We start from the raw sequence: 14,660 nt of genomic DNA, 5'->3' as shown, positions 1-14,660 counted from the left end.
TTTCCTTGTGTGAACCTGGTAACTTCTTTTAAACCCCAGTGCTATCTTTCTCCTGTCTAATTTGACATAAGACAGAAATTAATAGGTCCTTTGTTGGATCCATTATGCATTGCTGCAGTTACACTGATATATAAAGTCTGATTCTTTAAATTGCAGCTCTAAATGCAAGTGGTCTTGACAAATTTCTTAAATCAATAGGAAGAAATCCCTCATATGTTGAGAATGATGGTTTCAAGTTTGTGTTTGATAGAAAGTTTAGACTAATAAGGATGTACACCAGACTAACTCGGTGATTTTGCATTAGGTTAACGATACCATTGGAACACTAGCTGGAGGCAGATTCTACAATTAGGATGTCATTGCTGCTGTGATCCTTGGTACAGGGACAAATGCAGCATATGTGGAACGTGCAAATGCTATTCCAAAATGGCATGGCCCTCTCCCGAAATCAGGAGACATGGTAAGTAGGTTATACTATTTATGACTGTCATTGTCTTGCATGTTAGAAATATCTTTACTTTACTGTCATACTAGAGCTAGCGTCACCATTTGCTGGTATAAAGAATGCTCTGATTACATGTAAATACTGCAGGTTATAAACATGGAGTGGGGTAATTTCTGATCCTCACATCTTCCTCTAACAGAATATGATATAGCTCTAGATGCTGAGAGCTTAAACCCTGGAGAGCAGGTCAAGATCATCACGTTATAGTCATTGGTTTAAAGCTTTAACCAGCATGTGTAATTCTGTAATATTCTTCCACTATTGTTCACAGATATTTGAGAAGTTGATTTCTGGTATGTATTTGGGGAACATTGTAAGGAGAGCTTTATTGAAGATGGCTGAAGAAGCTGACTTTTTTGTTGATACAGTTCTCCCCAAGTTGAGAGTTCCTTTCATACCCAGGTATGCATGCTAGTTAATTATACTCAAGTATTACAAGAAGCTGTGCTGCCTCCCCTGCAATGAGATTTGCAAATCATGGGCACCCTACTATGGTGGTTTCAACTGACCCTGCTCACTCCTTAAGTGACTCTTTTGCTCAGGTACCTAACGAGACCAAGAAAAATCTCTTGATTGTTTAGTTTACTAGTTCTTCAATATGGATAAAACTTCAGAAGTGTAATGCTACAATCTCGTTAGGATTTGACAGGTGGTAGGCTTGTTCCGGTTTAAGGAGTGGAGTCACCATTATATGCTCTCAAGGTACTCATTTTGATTGAAACAGAATTGAATATTAAACTAATAGTTCTCATGTGTTTCTATTTGTGAAACCGTTTCTCGCGTTCTATTGAATCTTTTTTTGGGGCAGATAAACCCTGAGAAATCTATGGAAGAGTTCCGAGCAGCTAGTCAAAAACTTGGTGATGGCGTGGGTGTAAAGTCTTTAATGCAAAGCACGGGACTTGGAATGATTGCTGACCAGGTAGTTTCTGCTTTTAATTATGAGTGTTTCTTAATCTAGTGTTAAGTTCTAAGTATTTTTAGGGGCTAATAATTTCTTCTATTTATGTCCATATAGAACAATTCAATGTATCAAATCTCCAAAGTCAATGACTCATTTATAATTGAATTTGGTATAATAAAGCTGATTCACTTCTTCTAACATTATATGATGTCTTAATTTTTTGATAATTTTTTACCTCTCCTATATCTAATTTAAGTGTGAAAGTCTGGTTAATTAGTGCATAAAAAATGCTATAGGGACATATCAGGATTGTGTTAAAGGAAATGGAAGAAAGAAACACCTATAGATTTTCATGGTTTGAATGAAACAAGATAATACATAATTCCTTGAATTCACCTCTTCTGCCGTGACCATGTTATTTTTTTTAGTATATGCTTTCTTGGTTTACTATGTCTACGTGTTCCATTTAATTTTTATAATTACGAATGTCATTATGAATATTTTTTTAATTACTTTTCTATATAATTATGCAGGGTAACAATGAAGATTAAGCAATAATGAAGATTAAGCTGACTATTATTGTGGTTTATTGGCTAAGATAGAGTGCTATTTAGAATCTTTACATGTATGGTTGACTAATGATTTTTATTAGAAGATACTTTTATTGGCTAAGTGATATTATGGTTTTGATATGGTTATGCTTACTTTAGTTTGAGATGTATAAATTTTTACAGTTAACTTCATTCTAGTACTTTTGGATCAATGTTATAAATATATTTTGGTTAGAGATAATTTTTATTATATAAAGAAATTATTTAGTATAATTATGTATTTATTTTTATTTTGTAATATTCAACTCATTTATACATGTAATCATATTAACTATTATGTTGTATTAATTATTATTATTATTATTATTATTATTATTATTATTATTATATATATATATATATATATATATATATATATATATATATATATATATATATATATATATATACAGGAAAAAAAAAGACCTAAGGCTATACTTATATACAGTAGCTATAGTATACAAAAAAAAAAAAAAGAGACCTAAGGTTACACTTATATACAGTAGCTATAGTATACAAAAAAAAAAAAAAAAACGAGACCTAAGGCTACACTTATATACAGTAGCTATAGTATATTAAAAAAAAAAAGGGACCTAAGGCTACGCTTATAAAAAGTAGCTATGGTATACAATGTGGCTACGCTTTACAAGTGATGCAGTAGCGTTGAAAAGCGTAGCCTATTCTAAAATAATGAAAGCTAAAAAGCGTAGCCTTTGGTCCTGGACAGCATCACTTGAAAAGCGTAGCCTATTCCCAAATGCCAAAAGCGTAGCCCTTGGTGTAGAAAAGCGTAGCCTTTGAGAATAGGCAACGGCCGAATAGGAATCACCCCAAAAAGCGTAGCCGTAGCCCAAAAAGCGTAGCCGTAGCCTAAGGCATCATTTTTTTTCACTTTTGGCTACACTTTTCAAGTGTACCTGAATGGGTGTTTTTCTTGTAGTGATAGTATAGAGAAATACTCAAAAAATATCTAAAATATATTTCAAGAACAATAATTATATACTTATATATTTTTGTTCTGCGTGTGTGCAAAGAATAATTAAGTAGTTATTATTATTATTATAGAATAGAAATTTTCCACAATGAAAGAAATAATGTGTAGTCACTACAAATCGTGGGGCTTAAATAATAATAATAATAATAATAATAATTATAATTATTATTATTATTATTATTATTATTATTATTATAGAAATTTTCCACAATGAAAGGCTGATGACATGAAATACTGTATAGTCACTGCAAATTGTGGGGGATAAATTTAACTTGAACTTGCAACTAATGTATGTATGTATCTGCATACTTAGAGACTAGGTGGGGTGGCCTGATCGAAAAGTGAATTCATTTTGAATTCATTTTGCAATAAAACAAGGCGGTATGTATATTGTGAACTAAACATACTTGAAGTGAACTTTAGGGTAATAGATATAGGTAAGTCTGCCTTCTTGACGCTTGCAAGGGTTTGAATAATTAATACAGGGGTGTATATAATAAGTATATTATTAATGATTAGCCCCGGTTATCTGGATCTATTCTCTTGATGAAATTAAAATTCATGGGTTCCATCTTTCTTGCTGTTATTAATTACACCTTTTTTTAAAAAAAAATGTCTCTTATATTTTAGATTTATTAAAAATTAATATGTAAGTTTTAAAAATTGAAAGAGACAAGTATTTTAAAACGAGATAGGTAAGATTGACACAAGTCTAGTTTGTCAATGACACGATCCTATTTAATTAGTCCATGTAATATAGATTCTATCAAGAATTATAGAAGATTTTTTTAAGGATTCGGGCTGATGATGGAACTCAACTTAAACTATCAAAAATTAGTGATAATAGGTGTAAATTGCAGTAAGGAAGTTGTAGATGAGGTATGTAGGTGCTGATGTGCGAAAGATCAAAGTTATCAATCAAATACTTGGGTATACCTCTAGGAGGTAACCAAAAAGAGTAAATACCTAGAGGTCGGTAGTACAGAAAGTGAAAGAAAGATTAAAAAGATGGAAAGAAAATCTCTTATCCAGAGTGAAAAAGTTACTATTGATTAAATTGGTATTGAATAGTCTACCAATATATTCTCTAAATCTTGTTTTAAATTCCTAAAGAGGTTGCATAAAAAATTGGTGGCATTGTAGCATAACTTCTTTTGGGAAAGGACATATGGGAATAGAGGCATGCCTTTGATGAGGTGGAATATCATCTAAAAACTACAATGTCAAAGAGAATTGGGGAGTTAAGGATGCTATTTTCAAAATGCAACTTTGTTGTCCAAATGGAGATTTGACAAAAAGGAGTGTCCTATTTGAAAGAAGGTAATTTGCTCATGCAACCATTTAGAGTATGATAAAGGGTTAGTCAACCAAGTTGTGGCTAAAAGTGGTGGATTATGGACAGATATTATGGAATACGGATCACAACAAATTTGATGAGAGGTTAATAAAAACATTTAAGCAAGGCTGACATTGGTGGTAGGTGATGGAAAGAGAACTCAATTTTTGCATAGCTTGTGAGTGAAGGAAGGGTTCTGAAGGAGAAGTTTCTAAGATTGTGCACTTTGGTAGAGGATAAAAAGTGCACAATCAATGACTGTAGATTTTGGGATGGTATATCATGAGTGTGGATAAAATAGAGAAGGCCCAAGCATACTTGGAAAGAAAAAAGTCTTAAAGAATTGTACCATATCCATAATAGAGTGGGTGTGAAGGATTAGGAGCTGGATAAGATGGTGTGGTAATACAATAAAAATGAATTTTAATCTATAAAATCTTTCTTGCGGGTTACCTATAGTAGCATGGTCAAAAAGGAGGAGAGTTTGTAACTTCTCAACAATTTTAAAGAAAGGGTTGTGCCTTTGAGGGCAGAGCTTTTAGGCTAGTTTGTTAAGCTTAAAATCTTGAATATTAGAGATATATTGGTAAGATGTGAAGTTATTCAAAAGTAAATGTCAAATTGTGCTTTTTATGCTCTGCATATGAAAACTATGCACCATCTATTTTTTTGGTTGTGAGTTGTCTTGGTCGATTTGAGGGAATATTTTGAATTGCAAAAATATTATGTGGGTGTGGCTAGAATGTAAGACCTTATCATTTATTGCCTTATACTTAAGTTATAATTCAATTATGATTTGGTGCTACGACACAAGGTTAAAATATAAATACGTATATATAGAAAGAAATATTATACTAGATAATCTATATATAAGCTCGTCGGAAAAAAAGGTAGATAATGAAAAGCTTGAAGGAAGAATAAGAGTACAGAGACATATACAAGTGTGTGTGTGTGTGTGTATCTGTGTGTCAACTAGTCTCGGCCAGCGAAGATTAGGACGGTTAGAGTTACAACAGTAAAACAGTTTGATAGACATAATCTATCTCCTCAAAATATATCATAAGCCTCTAAAGGCAAGTTTTCAAAATAAGTGCATAATATAAGTATTTTCAAAAGAATGAGAGAGTCTAAAATTAAAGCAGAATAAAAGGTCTTCTTCGCTGTCCTTCCAGATAAACCTTCTGCTCACTGAGAAGCATCGGGACCTGCATCTGAAAAGTAATAATTCCTAAAACGGGTGAGAACATCCTCCTTTACGGGAGTTCTCAGTAGGGCAATAATTCCAAATAGAGACTATGTAAAACCATATGAACCTGTTAGGCAATCATAATCTCCAATCACACAAAGTTCAAGTCTAGAGTTCTTTTTAATCCGAACAAGCTAAATAAACTAAATCTTAAATATATTAGTGATTCTCTAAATCTCAGCTCTCCCTGATACAAGCCATCATCTCTTTTAATATCATAGTTTTCAATTTCAATAATTTAATATCAAAACTTAGTTTCAAAGTTATCAATTTATTCTCAATTTTTTCACAAACCTCAATCACCACATCTCATCAGGAACAATTCTCAGTGTCATCACCACCAGCATAAGGGATCTTTTCGTTGTGCAAACACATACAAGACAATAAAAGGAATACAAAAATAGAGATAACAGGTATAACAATTAGTTTAATTAACATATAGATACATTTATTCAACAAGGCAAGCCAAATACAAGATACACACCCAAATAATACACTCAAATGCAAATGATGTATGCCTATCCTATACTGGCTATGAGCTCATGTGTCGGTTAAATTGGTAGAATCCAACACATCCGGTAGCTAACCCAGATATTGTCCTTCTTGTGTGATCTAGGATATAGTGCCCGACACACTTCAGAGATATAGTGCCCGTTACACTCTTAGGATATAGTGCCCGACATACTTCACACGACAAGAGAATACGGAACCTGGGATATAGTGCCTACCACACTCTTGGAATATAGTGGCCGATGATGTGCTAAACTCTTGTTGATATAGAAATTTTTTTTTAATTGAATTATCATTAGAAGTATAGTTCTAGACCAACAAAGAGTCTTCACATACAAAAATTTATGGTTTTGTCACAGATAACAAACCCCAAACAAGAATTAACCGATGTATTTGGACTTCGGGTCGTCTCCCTAGGAAACAATGTAATGCGTAGTTATTGGCTATGAAGGGGTTTTTTTTGGGGGGGGGGGGTTGGTTCATGAGATGGCAAGAAAGTAAATTAAGTGAGTAAGTAAAGAAAGCAAAATAAAGAACTCTTGGCTAAGACTTGAGTAATTGGGATTATCATCCTTGTCAACAAACCGAATATTGATAATTATGAGAGGCCAACCTATTAAGTCTACTTCCCAAAAGCTTTAAGTACGTAACATTTACTCCTAAACTTGAAGTATGTCAAATAGATTTGATCACATCAACCCTTATGTCCTAACCTACCTACTAAATAACTTAGTAGTGGGTTAGCATTAATGGGTATCAAATTGATTACCATGGGTTCTCAAATCACCAATTCCATCATACCCAGTGACTCAAGATTACCCAATTCCCTTGGCTTAGACCAAGAGTTGACAAAACTATTCAAAGACTAAAGAGAACATTTTATCAAACACATAGAGTGCAATAAAGGTAAACATCATAAATTGCAAGAATAGTAAAGTCTAACAACTACTAATGTGCAAGAAAAGTAAGATCACAACTCAATTCATCAATAAAAGAAACATCAACATCAAAATTGCATTAAATGTAAACCAAATCTAACATGAGTTCATCATTACTAAAGAGAGCAAAATGAGAAATTAACATCACAATTAAGAGAATCAAGATTTAGAGATGAGAAATTATAAAGGAAACAAGATGAGATCAAGTGATTAAGCATGAATCTAAGATAATCTAACCTAGCCCTAACCTAATTCTAGAGAGAAGAGGGAGCTTCTCTCTCTAGAAAACTAACTAAAGGTTCATGTTGGCTAAACTAATTGCTCCCCCTTTGCTTGGACTTCAATTCTGCATGAAATACACTCAGAAACAAGTTGGATTTGGGCCTGGGCAGCTCAGAAATCGCCCCCAGCGTTTTGCCTTTAAGTGGGCCAGGTAAGAGTACCGGCGCGTGCGCGTCAATTGGTAAATTCTCCATCCGCGCGAAAGCGGCGTGTACGCGTGCGCGTCTATTGGCGAGACCACTTGTGCGCGTGCGCGCCTTGTGCGCGTGCGCGTCCCTTGATGGATTCCCAATCTTTGTTTCTTCATGCATTTTCCCCTTTTGTATGCTTTTCTACTCATTTCTTCCATCAAATACTTGCCTTATAAATCTGAAATCACTCAACACACACATCAAGGCATCGAATGGAATTAAAATGAATCAAAATTACCAATTTAGGGCCTAAAAAGCACGTTTTTATACTTAAGCAAAATTTGAAGGGAGAATTACAAAACCATGCTATTTCATTGAATAAATGTGGGAAAAGGTGGTAAAATCCCCCAAAATAAGCACAAGATAAATCACGAAATCGGGGTTTATCAAATCTCCCCACACTTAAACTAAGCATGTCTGATGATTTGATGATTGGACTTTTGTGTGGTCTAGAATTCACAAATGAAAGCTCGTTGCAATATAGTTTCTAAACAAAAAATAATCCTTTCATGCAAAAATTTGTTTGTCACAAGTAACAAACCCCTAAAATCTATAAACCGAAGTATTGAACCTTGGGTCGTTCTCCTTAGGAATTATAGTAAAATGCCTTGTTATTGGTTATGAGGTATATTTTGGGGGTTTTGAGTTAAGGAACAAGGAATGTAAATTGCAAAAGAAATAAACTAGCAACTCAGAAAGCTCTTGGCAAGATATGAGAACTAGAAGTCCTATCCTAGTTATCCTCCTTAATTGTGACCACAAATTATCCATTGCTACCACTTAGTTAACCTCTAACCATGGAGGAAAGTCAAGTGGATGAATCAACTTGATTCCACAAGTCCTAGCCAACTCCCAAGGGAAAGACTAGCTTTAGTGGTATCCAAATCAATTAGTAACTTCTAATTATCAATCAACAAAGGAATTAGATAACTCAAGCGTCACTAATTACTCCACCTAGGCCAAGAGAAACAAAATCTACATTAAAATCCAACCAAGCATTTTATCAAACACTTGGAAGGCATAAAAGGGAAGCAAAGTAAATTGACAACAAAAATAGAATCTAACAACAATTATTGTAAGAAATCAATAACAACAATCAAAAGAAACACAATTATTATGAATTACCTCTAATTGAATTGAAAGAAAATAGAAGGAACAAAAGTAGATCTACAATAAAGCATAGAAACAACATAAAGGAAATTACAACAAAAGAATAGAGGAATCATAAATTCAACAACAAAGAATTGAGAAGAAGAAGAAGGAGAAAACATGAATTGAAATCTAGATCTAAGAACTAAACCTAATCCTAATTCTAATCCTAGAGAGAAGTGAGATCTTCTCTCTCTAAAACTACTCTAAACTAATCCTAATGTGTGTTATGAGAGAAAATGAGTGAATGATTCCTTTTCCCTTCAATCCTTGGTCCTTATATGCATTTTGGCGACAAAGTTGGTTGAAATTGGGCCCCACAGCTCTCAGAAATCGCTGGGGACGTTTTCTATTAAAAAAATCATGTGCGCCCATCGGCGCATACGCGTACAGTGCGCGTGCGTGCCCCTTGAAGTTTTTGCAATCCATGCGTGCGCGTACCGAGCGCGTGTGCGTGGATGCACTTTTCCAATTCTTTGGCTTTTCCATGATTTCTCCACTTTGTATGCTTTCCTCTTCACTCCTTTGATCCATTCCTAGCCTTTTCAACCTGAAATCACTTAACAAACAAATCAAGGCATCTAGTGGAATCAAAGGTGAATCAAATTTAGCTAATTAAGGACTTAGAAAGCATGTTTTCACATTTAAGCACATTTTAAGGAAGAATCACAAAACCATGCTATTTCATTGAATAAATGTGGGAAAAAGTTGATAAAATGCCTTAGATGAAGCATAAGATAAACCCTAAATATGGGGTTTATCAATGTCCTCATGCTAAAATCAAGAAGAAGCAAAGGATATTAATATTTATTCAATGCAACTAACTAAATGCAATCTATCTATATGCAACCTACCTACATGATGTGATGGCTTAGTCAAAATAAATCAATTTTCAAGAATACACATGCAAGCACAAGGGCTAAGGTATTAGCAATCAAAGTGAACCATAATTGGATTGAATCTTTTGAAAGAGTCATAAACTTGCAAGAAAAAGATGATCATGGGTGAAAACATTTAGTTGAGCGATTGAACCCTTGCCAGATGTGTATCCGCTTTAGGCACTCAAGTGTATGGGGTTAATTCACTCAATTCTTTTCTAATCATGCTTTCTAAGATTTGTTTTTCATCTAACAATCAACAATTACTTTATGCATGCATACAAATATCAAGAGGACTTCCCATAGGTTGTAATGGGGCTAGGGTCAAGGTAGGATGCATATGGTCAAGTGAGCTTGAAATTTGAATCTTTGATTAACTTAAACTTCCCACCTAGCCTATGACAACCTAAACAATTCTAAATAAACCTAGCTATCCATTCTTCACTTTTCACATACTCATGCATTTCTTTTGTTATTACCACGCATATGCATTGAATTTATGAAACCTTAAACTTTGGGACCCTTTGTTCCCTTTTTGTTGTAAAATTTAAAAAAAATTTTATTTTTTTATTTATTTTTTTACTAAAATTTATGCAAGAACATCAATGAATATGGTTTACATATGATTACTACATGAGTATGTACCCAATTCTTGAGAAATTTTCAATAAAAACATAAATACACTTTTATCTCTAACCAATGTACCCAACTTTCCTAAAATCAAGTAATGAACACTCTCACTAGCCTAAGCTAATCAAAGATCTAAACAAGGGACATTTATTGTTTTTCACTTAAGCTTGTAATGTGCTATAATAATGAACAAATGAGTTAAGCATAGGCTCAAAATTGGCTAACAATAGAAGATAAAAGGTAAGTTATTTTGGGTAAGTGAGCTATTTGAACAATGGCCTCAATCATATAATTGCATGTATACACAAAATAATGGACATAAAGAATCAAACAAATCAAAGATTACAATCATAGGAAGAGAATAATGCACACAAGAATGAAAGTAAGTGGTCATAGGATGTAACCACACAATTAGGCTCGAATCTCACATGCTTGTGTTCTTTAGCTCAAAACATGATCCACAAGTGTATAATTCAAGCAAGTTCTAAAAAAAATTTTTTCAACCAATTGGGTGGTACCCTAAAAATGAATTTCTTGGGAATTTTCATCATATTGACTGATGAGCGGATAATTTATACGCTTTTTGGCATTGTTTTTACATAGTTTTCAGTATGATTTAGTTAGTTTTTAGTATATTTTTATTAGTTTTTAATTAAAAATCACATTTTTGGACTTTACTATAAGTTTGTGTATTTTTCTGTGATTTCAGGTATTTTCTGGCTGAAATTGAGGGACCTGAGCAAAAAACAGACTCAGAGGTTGAAGAAGGACTGCAGATGCTGTTGGATTCTGACCTCCCTACACTCAAAATAAAATTTCTGGAGCTACAGAACTCCAAATGGCACGCTTCCAATTGCGTTGGAAAGTAGACATTCAGGGATTTCCAGAAATATATAATAGTCCATACTTTGCCCGAGTTTAGATGACGCAAACTGGCGTTGAACGCCAGTTTCATGTTGCAGTCTGGCGTTCAGTGCCAGAAACAAGTTGCAAAGTGGAGTTCAACACCAGAAACACGTTAGAAACTAGCGTTCAACTCCAAGAAAGACCTCTCCACGTGTAAACTTCAAGCTCAGCCCAAGCACACACCATGTGGATCCCAGAAGTGGATTTCTGCATCATTTACTCATTTCTGTAAACCCTAGTAACTAGTTTAGTATAAATAGGACTTTTTACTATTGTATTTACATCTTTAGTTTCATCTTTAGATCACTTTTGGGGGCTGGCCATTCGGCCATGCCTGAACCTTTATCACTTATGTATTTTCAACGGTAGAGTTTCTACACACCATAGATTAAGGTGTGGAGCTCTGCTGTTCCTCAAAGATTAATGCAAAGTACTACTGTTTTTCTATTCAATTCAACTTATTCCGCTTCTAAGATATTCATTCGCACTTCAACATGAATGTGATGATCGTGACACTCATCATCATTCCCTATGAACGTGTGCCTGACAAGCACTTTCGTTCTACCTTCGATTGAATGAGTATCTCTTGGATTTCTTAATCAGAATCTTCGTGGTATAAGTTAGAACCCATGGATGGCCATTCTTGAGATCCGGAAAGTCTAAACCTTGTCTGTGGTATTCCGAGTAGGATCCGGGAAGGGATGGCTGTGACGAGCATCAAACTTGCGAGTGCTGGGCGTAGTGACAGACGCAAAAGGATGGTGAATCCTATTCCAGTATGATCGAGAACCTCCAAATGATTAGCCATGCAGTGACAGTGCATCGGACCATTTTCACAGAGAGGATGGGAAGTAGCCATTGACAACGGTGATGCCCTACACAAAGCTTGCCATGGAAAGGAGTAAGATTGATTGGATGAAGACAGCAGGAAAGCAGAGGTTCAGAGGAACGAAAGCATCTCTATACGCTTATCTAAAATTCTCACCAATGAATTACATAAGTACCACTATCCTATTTTATATTTTATTTATTTTCATCCACTATAATTTCTTAAAACAATTTAATCCGCCTGACTGAGATTTACAAGATGACCATAGCTTGCTTCATACCAACAATCTCCGTGGGATTCGACCCTTACTCACGTAAGGTATTACTTGGACGACCCAGTGCACTTGCTGGTTAGTTGTACGAAGTTATGAAATAGAATTAAGAACATGAACGTGCGTATTGAGTTTTTAGCGCCGTTACCAAGGAAGGAATGATCACGATTTCGCAAACTAAGTTTTTGGCGCCGTTGCCAAGGATTGTTTGAGTTTGGACAACTGACGGTTCATCTTGTTGCTCAGATTAGGTATTTTTCTTTTTCGTTTTATTTTAAAAAAAAAATTGTTTTCAAAAATCTTTCAAAAATTTTTTTTTCCTTTTGTTTTCGAAAATTATTCTAAATTTTTAAGAATGAATTCTAGAGTTTCAAAATAATATGCTGAGGCTTGTCTGGCCATCAAGCTTTAGACTAACCTGGTATGATTCATGGGATTTTGATTAAGGACTTTGAATTCATTACTTTCTTTTTCCTATATGTTTTTGAAAAAAGTAAAATAAAATACAAAAAAAAATGTAAAATCATAAAAATAAAAAAAATATATTTTGTGTTTCTTGTTTGAGTCTTGAGTCAATTTTTAAGTTTGGTGTCAATTGCATTTTTTCTAAAAATTTATGCATTTTTCAAAAATTCATGCATTCATAGTGTTCTTCATGATCTTCAAGTTGTTCTTGGTAAGTCTTCTTGTTTGATCTTGATGTTTTCTTATTTTGTGTCTTTTGTTGTTTTTCATGTGCATCTTTGCATTCATTGTGTCTAAGCATTAAAGATTTATAAGTTTGGTGTCTTGCATGTTTTCTTTGCATCAAAAATTTTTCAAACACATGTTCTTGATGTTCATCATGATCTTCAAAGTGTTCTTGGTGTTCATCTTGACATTCATAGTGTTCTTGCATGCATCATGAGTTTTGATTCATAATTTTCATGTTGTGAGTCATTTTTTGTGTTTTTCTCTCTCATAATTAAAAATTCAAAAATCAAAAAAATATCTTCCCCTTTTTCTCTCATAAATTTTCGAAAATTTGAGTTGACTTTTTCAAAACTTTTAAAAATCTAGTTGTTCCTTATGAGTCAAATCAAATTTTCAATTTGAAAATCTTATCTTTTTTAAAATCTTTTTCAAAAATCAAATCTTTTTTATTTTTCTTATTTATTTTCAAAAATTTTAAAAATATTTTTCAAAAATCTTTTTCTTAATTTTATCTCATAATTTTCGAAAATATTATCAACAATTAATGTTTTGATTCAAAAATTTCAAGTTTGTTACTTGCTTGTTAAGAAAGATTCAAACTTTAAGTTCTAGAATCATATCTTGTGATTACTTGTGAGTCAAGTCATTAATTTTGATTTTAAAATTCAAATCTTTTTCAAAACTAATTTTAATCATACCTTTCTATCATATCTTTTTAAATCATATCTTTTTCAAAAAAATTTGATTTTAAAATATCTTTTCTAACTTCTTATCTTCTTATCTTTTCAAAATTGATTTTCAAATCTTTTTCAACTAACTAATTGACTTTTTGTTTGTTTCTTATCTTTTTCAAAACCACCTAACTACTCTTCCCTCTCTAATTTTCGAAAATACCTCCCTCTTTTTCAAAAATTCTTTTTAATTAATTAATTGTTTTAAATTTTAATTTTAATTTTATTTCTCCTTTAATTTTCGAAAATCATCAACTCCTTTTCAAAAATTATTTTCGAAAATTTCTCTCTCTCATCTTCTTCTATTTATTTAATTACTTACTAACACTTCTCTTCATCTTATATCTCTGCTCCTATCCTCACCCTTGTGTTTGGATTATCCATTCTTCTTCACTTTTATTCCCTTTCTTCTTCTACTAACAATAAAGAACCTCTTTACTGTAACATAGAGGATTCCTCTTCTTTTCTTGTTCTCTTCTCTTTCATATGAGCAGGGATAAGGAAAAGGGCATTCTTGTTGAAGTTGATCCAGAACCTAAAAGGACTCTGAAGAGAAAACTAAGAGAAGCTAAAATACAACAATCCAGAGATAACCTTACTGAAATTTTCGAACAAGAAAAGGAGATGGCAGACGCACCTAACAACAATAATGCAAGGAGGATGCTTGGTGACTTCACTGCACCTAATTCCAATTTACATGGAAGAAGCATCTCAATTCCTGCCATTGGAGCAAACAACTTTGAGCTTAAACCTCAATTAGTTTCTCTGATGCAACAAAACTGCAAGTTTCATGGACTTCCATCTGAAGATCCCTTTCAGTTCTTAACTGAATTCTTGTAGATCTGTGATACTGTTAAGACCAATGGGGTTGACCCCGAGGTCTACAGGCTTATGCTTTTCTCATTTGCTGTAAGAGACAGAGCTAGAGTATGGTTGGACTCTCAACCTAAAGATAGCCTGAACTCTTGGGATAAGCTGGTCACGACTTTCTTAGCCAAGTACTTTCCTCCTCAAAAGCTTAGTAAGCTTAGAGTGGATGTCCAAACCTTCAGACAGAAAGAAGGTAAATCCCTCTAT

General features: G+C 33.5%; 1 long non-coding RNA gene across 1 annotated transcript; it reads left to right on the top strand.

Annotated features, from left to right (window-relative positions):
- Positions 1 to 317: 317 nt before the first annotated feature.
- On the top strand, positions 318 to 905 carry LOC112758733 (uncharacterized). Its single transcript, XR_003179804.3, has 3 exons — positions 318 to 460; positions 593 to 691; positions 777 to 905. It is a non-coding gene; the product is annotated as an uncharacterized lncRNA (long non-coding RNA).
- Positions 906 to 14,660: the final 13,755 nt, after the last annotated feature.

Source organism: Arachis hypogaea, chromosome 16, assembly GCF_003086295.3.
Source record: "Arachis hypogaea cultivar Tifrunner chromosome 16, arahy.Tifrunner.gnm2.J5K5, whole genome shotgun sequence".
Taxonomy (NCBI): domain Eukaryota; kingdom Viridiplantae; phylum Streptophyta; class Magnoliopsida; order Fabales; family Fabaceae; genus Arachis; species Arachis hypogaea.
The sequence above is the reverse complement of the archived record's forward strand: the minus strand, read 5'-3'. Positions and strand labels throughout refer to the sequence as shown.